The sequence below is a fragment of the Poecilia latipinna genome, unplaced genomic scaffold, assembly GCF_001443285.1.
Source record: "Poecilia latipinna isolate Pla-1442-1.1 unplaced genomic scaffold, P_latipinna-1.0 Scaffold191, whole genome shotgun sequence".
In the NCBI taxonomy this organism is placed as follows: Eukaryota; Metazoa; Chordata; class Actinopteri; order Cyprinodontiformes; family Poeciliidae; genus Poecilia; species Poecilia latipinna.
The window spans coordinates 92091-103870 of record NW_015112807.1 but is presented as its reverse complement, the minus strand read 5'-3'; positions in this window follow the sequence as shown (position 1 = coordinate 103870).

Genomic DNA, 11780 nt, shown 5'->3' with positions numbered 1-11780 from the left:
GCATAAAAAAAAAAGTTTGGCCTCGGGTTTTTTTTTTTTTTTTTTTTTTTTTTTTTGTCTTTGTATCTCAATGCTGACAATTCTGACAGTCACTAAACTCCTTGGTGGCCTTTTTTTCTTTCAGTCACGTCTCTTAAGCTCCTACCATGCTTTCATTTTCTGTACACCGTCATTTATTGCTTTTTTTTTTTGTCTCTTAAGCTATTCTAATCTGCTCCCCGTTGCTTTAATATCTTTCCTTAAACCCTTTTTCATCCATTTTCTATGTGATCATCCCAACATGGCATAAAGCACTTGGTGCGTTAGGTTAACGGACACTTCCACCTTCTTGAAATTAGCTTCCTTTTTTTTTTTTTTTTTTATTTTTTTTTTTGTTTTAGAAGCGATGACGTTTATTTAAATTGTAACAGCTATAAAAATATATATAAATGAATATAAATATATATTTAAAAACTACATAGCAGGGTATTTCTTTACCAAGAGATTCCTTTTGTTGTTGTTTTTTTTTTTCTTTTTTTGGTTCCATGTATGACGTAGGCAATATTTTGACACAGGACAGGTGTGAAGAGAACGCGTCTGTCTGAAGTTTTAGAAGAAAAAAAAAATCAAAACACCATCTATGCCAGTATTCCTGTGCCCCCAACAGGCCATGCCACCCAGTCTCTCCCTCATTTCTTTTGGAGGAATTTTTACAAAAAAAAAGAAGAAAAAAAAAAACCTAGGTATGGGATATTCAGTAGTGGTATTGGTATTCCATAATCACTCCATGACCTCATGTTAGTTTTTTTCCTACTGCCTGTGTAGGTTCTGTGAAAGGATCATGCTCAGATTGGGTAGCAGTGGACATGTTTCGTCGTATCTCAATGTTACTTGAATTTGTGTTTTTTAACCTAGTCAGTGGCATGTGCTCCATGAATGCTATTGCCTGCCTAGCGAGGGGTTACGCGTGGGTTGGGGTTTGGAGGATGCTTTTTTTTTTTGTTTATTTGTTTTTCCTTTCTTTTCAAGAAAAGCTATTTCTAACAAGAAAAAGAAAAATCTCAATTGAGTCGCTTTTCAGTTTAAAATACAGCTATAACTTTCATTGTTTCTGTAGACTGAGCTACCTTTTTATTTAAGTTGGTGCTGATTTGGTGCTAATGTTTAGTTTTTTTTCCTTTTCTTTTTTTTCTCCTGTTTTGTTCCTTGGCGGGTGGGGTTGTGCATGGTGGGATATCTGCCTCAGATGTTCAGATTGTATTGTAACAGATTCTGGTGTTTTGTCCAAATTTATTCAGTAAATAAATTGTGAAATGATATTTGACTATTGTTCTTTTTGTGGAACATAGAAACGATTTTTAATCTGGAAGGCTGCTTGCGAGCAAAAACAAAAATGTTTTCAACAGTTTCTGAAATATGTCTGTTTTAAGATGTGGACTTTATAGAGCCATTTGACAGACTTATCTCTAACAGCAGACTTGCTTCAAAGCACATCTAAAAATATTACATTTTTTTCCCCTTACTTTTTAGTGGAACTTTATCAAGTTTAAATTTAACATCCCCAAAACAAGCTTCAACGTGCCTCTAAGGCAATAGTTCACATAAATATTGCCTTAGCGGAACATAAGGCAATATTTTGTCTTCAGTTCTTGTTATCTTGCTGACCACGACAGAACCCAAATGCTTTAGTCTTCCAAAAGTTTCTTATCTGCCATAATGTGTTTACAAATGGTGTGTTCGGTTTGTTTTATCGTGGTTAGATTTGTTGCACCAGAGCTGTGCATGTTGTAGCAAAGCAGAAAACCAGTGGGATTAATTTTGTGGTGCTAGTTGTTAGCTGCGCCTGCTAGCTATCCAACAATGACGGTGGTTTTCTCGCTTCTGCGTTCACCTCTAAAGGGACATTCTAACAAATCAAGTTTTTACACTACAACAAGCACAAGTGGTTACACAGGTGCAAATATGCGTATTTTACTGCAGCTTTCACTTTGTCAAATAGTAAACTCACGACTTCTCAGGTCACAATTCTGACATTAGGAGTCTTGTATTTCTTATGGGCAAACCCAGAAAATATCCCCTCACAAGAGATCAGGCCATGTTTTCCACTGATCAGTTGACAATCTGGCCTTATCAGATATTTAAATTCAAGTGCACCTTGGCAGTCTTTCCTAACAAAAGCACCTCTTGCTTCTTAATGAGATTGCAATCGCTTGTTGGGAGAACTTGACAGAATCCCAAATGAGTGAGGGGCCGCTCTGTCGGCTCCACTTCTTCTGAACAATTGCACACGTATAGCTGGCCAAGGCTCTTCAATCTGATGTTTTTCCAGTGGCTCCGTCATGACAGACCCCTGCAGCCCTCTGCGTCACAAAGCGGCAGCATTACAAATCTCTTTGGTCTTTTAATCTTTCCCTGAGAAAGAGCTTTACCTTTCCCCTGTGTTTTTAAAATTTAATTGTCTTGAAAAGGAATCTATTGAGTTTTTGCACAAGATGGGAAGAATACATACTCTAAAAAATATATATATATTTTACAATTCTGAAAGAGTTTATCTTACTATGTTGCTGCCCCTGAATCAAGACATCTGATAACCATATTTGGCTTTAGTTACAGCCTCTGTTTTTGAACTATGTACATCTAGTTTGTGAAATTTTAATCAGATTTTCTGTCCGTTCAAAGCAGAAGCATTCCTGCATAATGACACCACAAAAAATGTTCTAAGGTGTTTCGTCAAAGCAGTAATGCTTAGGGTCATCTCTCAGTCCTGACTTTTTTTTTTTACTTTTTTTACATAAAATAATCAATCATAACCCAAACAAAGCCTTGTTGTGTTTTTTTTTTTTGCACTGTCTTTGTTGTGATTTTCACACAAATCCTCTGCGGTATTGTCGCTAGCTCACAGATTACTGTGATGTGCGTTCTGCTGTTAGGTCAACATCTAAACAGAACCTAGTTAAACGTGTAAAGATCTATCCAATCAGAGTGTAGCTGACTGCCAAGTTCCTACACAGATGTGAGATATTAGATATACTAGTCTGACCTCTAGTGGCACCATAAAAGCACTGAATTTACCTCAGTCAGCTGCTTGTTCAGGGTGAAAGAAAAAGTGATTATTAGATGTTAATAATAAAGCGAATCAAGTTTTGGAAAAGAATGCTATGGTCTAATATACATCGCTTCAAAGATGAATGGAAGATATGAATATATGAAGCCAATTATTTAGATCAGCCATGATACACAAGTATTATGACAATTTATTACTCCAATCATTCAGAACTCAAATTATTTTCAAAATGAATTTATTTCAGTAGGCAGAACTGATAAAAAAAAAAGGGAGCTAAATGAAGGGCAGGATGCTACAAACGTTAGATGCTACTAAAGGTTTGAGATGGAAAACGGAGGTTCACCTTCCAGCAAGATGATGGCTGTAAACGGACAGAGCTGCAGTGGGATTGTTTATGTCACAGCATGCGATGTACTAGAAGGACAGTCAAAGTTCAGACTCGTGTTGCCACCACATCTGTAGTGACACCTGAAAAGTAGCCCCCAAAAAAGTCACTTTCTAGATTTCCAAAGCTACACTAAGCTGTAGGGATTTAAAAAAAAAAGAAAGTGAAAGCCTTTTATTTATTTCCTTCCACTATTTCATGTTGCTTTATCACATAAAATCCTAATAAAATACACTGACAATAGAGGTTTCGGCATGACAAAATGTTAAAAAAAAAGGTCAAGATACACGAATAACTTTGCAAATTGTAAGTTCTGCTTGTAAGTTTGAAGGTTAAGCATGTTCTGATGTTAAAACACAACAGGAGAATGTTTAAAATTCATTCTTTTTCTAGGCCAGCAGTCAACGCAAAACATTTTTTCCTTTTTTTTTTTTCTTTTTTTTTTAAAGAATATGACGAGACCGAAAGATTTGGGTTTGGATTTACCCCGGAGGGTTGTTCCAGCGCAGCCAGGCACAGGGCTTTCAGTTTCAAGACGAATGTGGTTATGGAAAACATTCCATGCTAAGTAGCAGCGAGACAACAGGAAATCTGGCACCAGATCTACCTTTGCAGAAGCAACGGCAACTTTTGAAAAACAACCGAGCAGACGAGCCCTCAGAGGACCGGCAGCAGCAGCAGCAGCCTTTAAACCAGATTCACGAGGATGCACGACTCCAGAAGTCTGAAGGAGAGAATGCCGGGGCTCCTTCTTACAGATGGAAACAATGAAACTGCGTTCATCTGATGGAGGGAAGAAAAAAAATGGTTAGAAATCTCCCACCAATTGACAGAGCGTTGAACGTGGACAATATGTTTTTAAATTGCTTTAGCTGTCTGTGTCTGTGGATTCATTAAAGCAGCACAGTATGTAATTAGGACTGTGACTAATTAAAAATCTGTTGAGGACGCAGTCTTGGCAGTAAAGCATAATCCTGCTCCTGTTTTTTTTTTTTTTTTTAACACAATCTGTGAGGCTTCATAAATCCGGAGAGTCCTGCCTGCAAACGTCATTACCGGTTGCAGAGATAGAGATTTAAAGGCTCTCCGAAGGCCAAGAGCTGCTCTGCGAAGAGGCCCCCCGTTTCCTCCGCCGCTCGCTTGTATCGCCTGTGACAGCGATGATTCATCTCTTGTTTACACTCTTCATTCACTGCCACGCTCTTCCACAATCTGTCAAAAATGTTGACACTCACAAACCATCGCAGGGCCCAGAAAACACTCTTAAAACATCCCGCATTGCCGCGTCTGTTTGGGGCTAAATATTTTATGTTTTTGCATCGTATTGTGGCACAAAAGGAAATGCTGTAGCCGCTTCGTCGAACAGGAGGAGGAAAGCTCCAACCAAACCCTGCTGATGTTTGGTGTTTTCTGCGTGTTCTCCCGATATCCCGATATCGCGATATCGCGATATCCTCAATTTTCCATTCAATTTTCCATTCCAAAAGGAGAAACTCCAAAACAAGAAAGGGAAAATTTCAAAACAAATTCTTGTATTTTTTGTTGCCTAGAATTTATTAGCCAATAACTTGCGTTAAAAATGACCGCTTGCAAAGCATGTGCAGTGACCTGCTGACCCTTGGAGAAATTAAAAAAAAAAACCCAACAACCTGCTGTCACAGTAATCTTTCATGATCCAATCTCAGCGGAGCTTCATATCAGTATGAGATAACAGATGTAGGGAGGAAGTACTGTGGGCTGTTTTCTCTGATGAATGAGCGATATTAATAATCCTTTCTGTTTGCTGCGGCAGACGGATAAACTAAAGAGTCTCAAAGGGGAAATGCGGAATGCGGAGCAGCACTTTTAAAGCTATTACCTGTGTTGATTTTCTCCATATCTGTGGACACTCCAATAAAAGCCTCTGCTTTTATTATTGTTATTGTTATTATTTATTGAGCCTCAAGGCGAAATTGGACCATTTAAGGTGAAAGAAATACAATCCAGTGCTGTACAAAAGAAATACATTTTAGACATTTTATGCCATGGCTAGCTGAAACTTTAATGGGATTTTATGTGGTAGACCAACAGAGAAGTAAATGAAAATCTGGATATTTTTTATTTTTATTTTCTTCAACATTCCCACAAAAAAAAAAGTAGACCATTCAGGCTGTGGGAGTCTGTTTTTAGTAAAATAAATGTTAGGATCTGGTTTTTTTTAGTTTGATTTTGGATTTTTGTCATTTTTGGTGTTCCTCATTTGTTCTTTTTTTTTTTGTTTTCCTTTAGTATTTAAGTAATTCTAGTTATGTTTATTTCTTGATTCTAGTTGTTTTCTGTTGTTCTAGTTTTATTAGCTTCCTTCAGCCTAGTTATTCTTAAGGGATTGTTTTTTTCCCTGTGTACAATCCCTCTCTTCCCGGTGTCCCTTTTTTCTGTCCTCCCTCTTCAGTCTGTCTTCACTCCCTCCACTCACACCTGCAATCAGTTATCTCATTAGCCCAGGTCCATTGTTCCTGCCATCAACCTCCCAGTATTTAAGCACTGCATTGTCAGTCACTACTCGCCAGATTGTCTCATCACTTCTCCCTGGTTTCCCTAGGATTTCTTTGTGTCTCCCATTTGGCTTCGTCTGGATCTTTTGTTCCCCTGGACTTGCATACTGTTGTATGTTTGATTCTTGTTTTTTTCATTAAATATTTACAACTCAATTACGTCTCTCGCCTGCTGCACCTGGGTCCGGATTTAAATACATTATAACAAAACAAAAAACAATACGTGTTTTGCTGCAATTCCAGGAGCGCGTTTCTGTAGTCATTGTACATCGATGCTTTAATAATTTATCAAAATCCAAGACTCTTCTGAACACAGCATAGTACTGCCACCACCATGTTTCCCAATGGGGATAATGGGCTAATGGTGATGCGCACTGTTCGTTTTCCATTACACAAGGTGTGAATGTAACACACTCACTTCTCTTTTACCTCACTTTTCAAAGCAGCGGACTGTTTTCCTTCTCTTTCACAGTGATGCATTTCCGTGTGTTGGTTTTTGTCACATAACATCCCTCAAAAAGTATATTAACGTTTGTGATTGTAACACGAGAAAATGCATCCTGTGTTGGTTTCCTTCCCGCACCACCAACACAGGATTTAATAAAATGTTCTTCTTGTGATAACAGGGAAATATGGAGGAGGAGTCATTTGTGTCACGTTGCTGTGTACATAATAAATTTAGCATCCCTGCCAGAGCACAGAACCAGAGCGGGAGAGAGGGGTTTTACTGTACAACATTCGCTCCTCAGCTGCTCCTCCTCAGCAGGAAGATAAGTATTCTGCAATTCAATTAGCTCAGCCCGAGATCAGTTTCGATTTTATATAACTCGGCCCTAGAAGCTTCTCTGTCTCGGAGCACTGAAAGTTTGTCTCTGTTCCACCAAGCTGCTCCAATTAAGGTTAATGGCACAGTTGTGCAACAATCCTGCCTTGACGAGGCCCCGATTTCAAACACCACCGCCATTGTGTCCCGTTCTTCGGCGGAGTCCAGGCATGCCCCAGTGGAGCCAGGCTGCTGTAAAGGTGATTTAGTGAGCCGGTCCCCAGCGGGCAAAGCGCACTGCACATGGTACGGTACCCCTGGGCCTTTCTGGCGGTGGAGTTTTCTGTGGCAGGGCACCAAAGAAAGCACACAGACAACAGATGGCCTCTGTTATCCTCCATCCAGCCATGAGGCTTCTACTGGCTCGGCGTTCCGGAGCCCTCGGAGCGACAGGGACACAGAGAGGCCAGTCAGGTGGACACAGGAGTCGTGTGTGACACGCCAACTTGCTCTTGTTTTCCGTCTGACCAGTAATCATTTGTAGAATCGACATTCTTCTTCTTCTTTTTTTTTTTTTTTATAAATTGTTTTAATTAAATGTTTAAAATTTCAACTTTATTTACATGTTCCATATGTCAGAGAAATAATCATGCATCCTCCGTAATAGCCTGTATAGGTAATGACACAATGCAAGAAATGTTCTGCTGTGGTAGAGTGACTACAACGAGTCAATCTGCAGGATTTCCTATTTTGATAACTAGAATCAAGTGACTTGCATGTATGATTGAATTGAAGTTTGTCTTTTTTTTTTCTCCTCTTGTAAAGTGCCTTGAGACTATGTTTGTTGTGAATCGGTGCTGTGTAGATGCAGTAGAACTGAATTGAATTGAACTGAATTGAATTCAATCAGCCAAAAAAAGTTGAATTTTGGAAAGAGATTAGAGACGATTGCTTTCAACACTAGAGGGCGCTGGACTTGCAGCTTCCTGTAAGTGCTGGGGGAAAAGTGCGGCCTTAGCCTGGTGTTGCTGAGGGACAACAACCAAACATTATTTCACCACAGGTCAGTTATATTATTTTCTTCCTGTTGTTTTTGTGGCGGACAGGAGGGTGTTGTGAAGTTAATAAATTAGTCAAATATTGTGGTTCAGCTGACGGGAAGCAATGTGTGGAACAAGCTATGTTGGCCAGGAGACGGTGGCAGCATCATGTTGAGGGAATGCTTTTCTTCAGCGGGACAGAGCAGCTGCATGGAGCTAGCAGCAACCGTGGAAAACTATGAAAGGCAGCAAAAGATTTGAAACTAGGACCTGTTTCGAGAAAGACAACTCTAAGCATGCAGTCATCAAAGAATCTACAGTGATGCGCAAAAACGAGGAAACAATGTAAAAACTCGGGGGTACAAAGCTGAAACACTGCATTCAAGATGTATTTAACAAACGATTAAATTTGAGGGGCAGACCTTTAAAAACTTAAAAAAATAAATAAATAAATCGAAAATACCCCCCTCCCCCCAACATTTATTTTCGTGTACAGTGGCTAATGGATATTCCATTTGGTGCTCCTAATTAAAACATTTATAGTTTAAATGTTGATATTGAAAGAGCTGACTGTGGCATTCAGGGAGCAGAGTGCATCAGCTGAACAGACTGGTAAAGCATTTAAAGAGATCTCAAAAGAATTTAACATCAGTCATTCCACTTTATGGAAAACAGGCAGAGGACATAAAAACAACAACAACAACAACAAAAAAACTTTCATCATAGGTCTGGTCATCCAAAACAAAGTTCACCGTTGAAAAAGCAAGAACACGAGATGCTAAGTCTTTGTAAACCATTAAAATGTCCTGACTGGACTTCCGCCAGGCTTCTTCTGCTACATCTACATCTCTGTAACTCGAAAGCGTCTGCACAAGTTTTCTTCCATGGGAGATTTAAAAAATGAAAGTCAGACTACTGTTTGTCACATGAGAACAAAGCCAAAGACAGGGATTTCTAGAATGATGGCTTCTGGATAGCAGAGTTTAAAACTCGATGCTTAGAGCTAAGTAGAATGTATAAAAATAGATGCCTATAGATTTTTGCCCTCAGAGACCAGTAAGCTTAATTATTTTAATGCTAAAATCTAAATATCTGGCTGTGCGGCGCTTCTAGAGACACACATCGACAGGACTGCAGCTGAAACCGGAGTGAAAGGTTTTGGCTTTTATAATGTTTTGACTTAGGGGAGCTAAAGTCAAATCCACGCCTCACATTTTAGGTCTGTAAGTTAAAAACAAAAGAAAAAAAACATTGTCATTTGTGTCACTCAAGATTTAAAATTTGTTCTTCGATGCTTTTTTTTTTTTCCCCGTGGTTTCGTTTCCATGTTTTGTATGGTTACCATATTGTCGTCCTCCTTTTTCCACCGTTCTCTTTTCACCTCACCGCAGGTCGGAGAGAGAGTTTCGCTCATCAACACAGCGGCGTTGTGTCGGAGTCTCGGGTTTTCAGTTGCTCCTCGTCAGACACTCCTTATTCTTTTGTGTTTTCGTGTCGAGTCCCCGTGTTCACAATGGATTCCCGGGCCGTACAACTCCCCGCCCCGCCATGCCCCTTTGTTTTCTTAAAAATAGCATTTAGCATTGTTCTGTATTCACCTGTACCTGCATACTGGCCTGCGTTTGCCTCTTCCCCATCCTCAAAACAACTGCAAGTGACAGATTCAAGTGTGTTTCAACGCTAGTAAGAATGCTTGAAAGCACTTAATGGAGTGCTGATGCAAAATATATATATTAAAAAAAAACAAAAACAGTTCTCACTTGAATTAACAAAATCTCTTCTCTTTTATGCTTTGTAGGATTATTTTCTCCCAAGTTTAATACCAATGAAAGATGCACTTATTACTTCCACTTAAAAGCCTCTGCAGTGGAAGTCATGATGGTTTCATTATGGTAATTAACTCTTGACTGTCAGTCAGTATCAGTTAATACCCACAGAAGCGTGAGTGCCTTCCATAGTGAAAAAAGAAAAGAAAAAAAAAGCAGGATCAGCCCAGTGATTAAATGAACATTAAGTACAAGAGGTCACATGTCAGTCAGGTTTTCACGAGTAGCTGCGGAAGGAAGAAAGAAAATCACAATTTGAATTAAGTGCTCGGAATAGTTTTATGTCAAACTAAGAAATTGCCCTCCAAAAAAAAATGTTTTTTTTTTTTTTGTTTTGTTTTTATTGACGGTTTCACCAATTATATGGTCAGTAAGCAGGATAATCAGAGGCTTGAGCTGACAGGTTAAATTGGAGAGCCGTAATGCGTGTTGTCTTCACTTTTCAGATTCTTTCGTCAATACCCAATTATCCTCTCTTCTTCCCTCAGAAACTACCTAACTTAAATAGCTTTTCTTTTTTTCTTTTTGGCTGTATTGTTCTTTAATTTCAACAATTCGGAGTGACACGACTGCTCGATCAACCGCCGATGGCTTCGAACCCCAAACAGACGGAGGTCAAACCGAGGCCGATGGGAGATCAAGGACTTCGCTGCCCTCCCCCCGGAGGCTCGCTGCAAAAAATACGTTTCTTCGCTTCGTTTGTCATTTTTCTCATAAATGGCAATAAAATGGGAGAGGATGCTTTCATTTGGGCCTGACATTTTTTGGCTGATGCGGCCAAGGAAAGTCAACAGCAAACAGAAGATGGTCCTTTATTTTTAAGAAAAAAAAGAAAAAAAACGCCTGCCATGAACTCTATTCTACTCCGAAATAAGAAACCGCAAGAAAAATGACGTGCTATTTCTGTCTCTGCCGGTCCTTAGTGGAGCAAGTCGCACTGCTAACTATCAGCTGCGAATCATGGAGCAGTTTCGGTGCTGGCGTGCTGACTTGTAGCCCCCAAAAGGTTTAAAATCATCTGGCTCAATGATTCAGTGTCTTGACTGAGCCAGATTGGCCGACTGTGCCCAGTGGGAGAGATAATTGGGTGAAACAGGTTGTTTTTGTGCCTGTGTTGTTGTTTTTTTTTTTTTCTCCTCTCTCTCTCTGTCTCTCTGCAGCCTTAACAGAGGTGAGAACAAGAAAGGAGAAAACAATGTGGACTTCTCATTTTAGGAGAAAAAAATAAAATAGCCATGCCGTGTGGAGCGTCTGGTAAAGTTGAGGAAGTTTTTTTTTTTCCTTTTTCTTTTTTTTTAACTCAAGCTGGAGCACCGTAAAATCCTCCAGTGCTGAAAGCTGGTCCAACAAACGCTTATTTAGGGGCATTGCAGTAATAGGGGTTAATTAAAGACAAATGTCACTCCTTTCAGATGAAAACCAGCAATCGTTTCTTTCCCCACTTCATAATTACGCACAATTTTGTTGCGCTTTCAAGTAAACTCCCATTAGAATCCCACTTTCAAGTTTTTTTTTTTTTTTTTTTTTGTGGCCATGCAAGAAAATGTGGGAAAAGTTCCAGAAGCAGGAAGACTTTTAAGTGTGACGGTGGATTCTACTCTGTGCGTCTCTTAATGGAGCCCGTTGGGGATTTTGATATGTGTTCTGATGCAGAAGTCGTGCTCTTAAGCTCCAGAGATCGCCGTTATTTAGCTGGATCCGTTCTTACATTTTGCCCGTCAGTGAAATATTCCCAGTTCCGTTGCTTCTTAACACCTTTTTTTTGTAGCCTAGTGGGCTTCGTTTTATTTGTAAAGAGGAATGCTTCCTAGCTAATTTGCATGCTCATTTGCAAACTTCTGACGCTAAACTTCGCGAGGATGCATGAAAGGATCCCTTCCTCCCTCTGGAAGGTGGTATTTGTACAGATGGCTCTTGCATTATGAGCTGAGAATACAGCTGCCTGAAAAAAAATAATGTGCTGTCTTTCTACTTCTTCCCCTGTCTTTGGTCCCATCAGACATTTCACTTTTCAGACATTTTTTTTTTTTTTACAGGAATCAGTTTGCCGATCCTTGGCACAATGTGCGAAAGGATCCATAATCCGGTTGCTGTTTTCATCATCTTCACTTCCTAAAAGTGACGGTGAACAATTTGTTGCCTTAACCTAATAAAAGCTAAGGAGTTATCTTACAAAGGGGTTTTTTTTT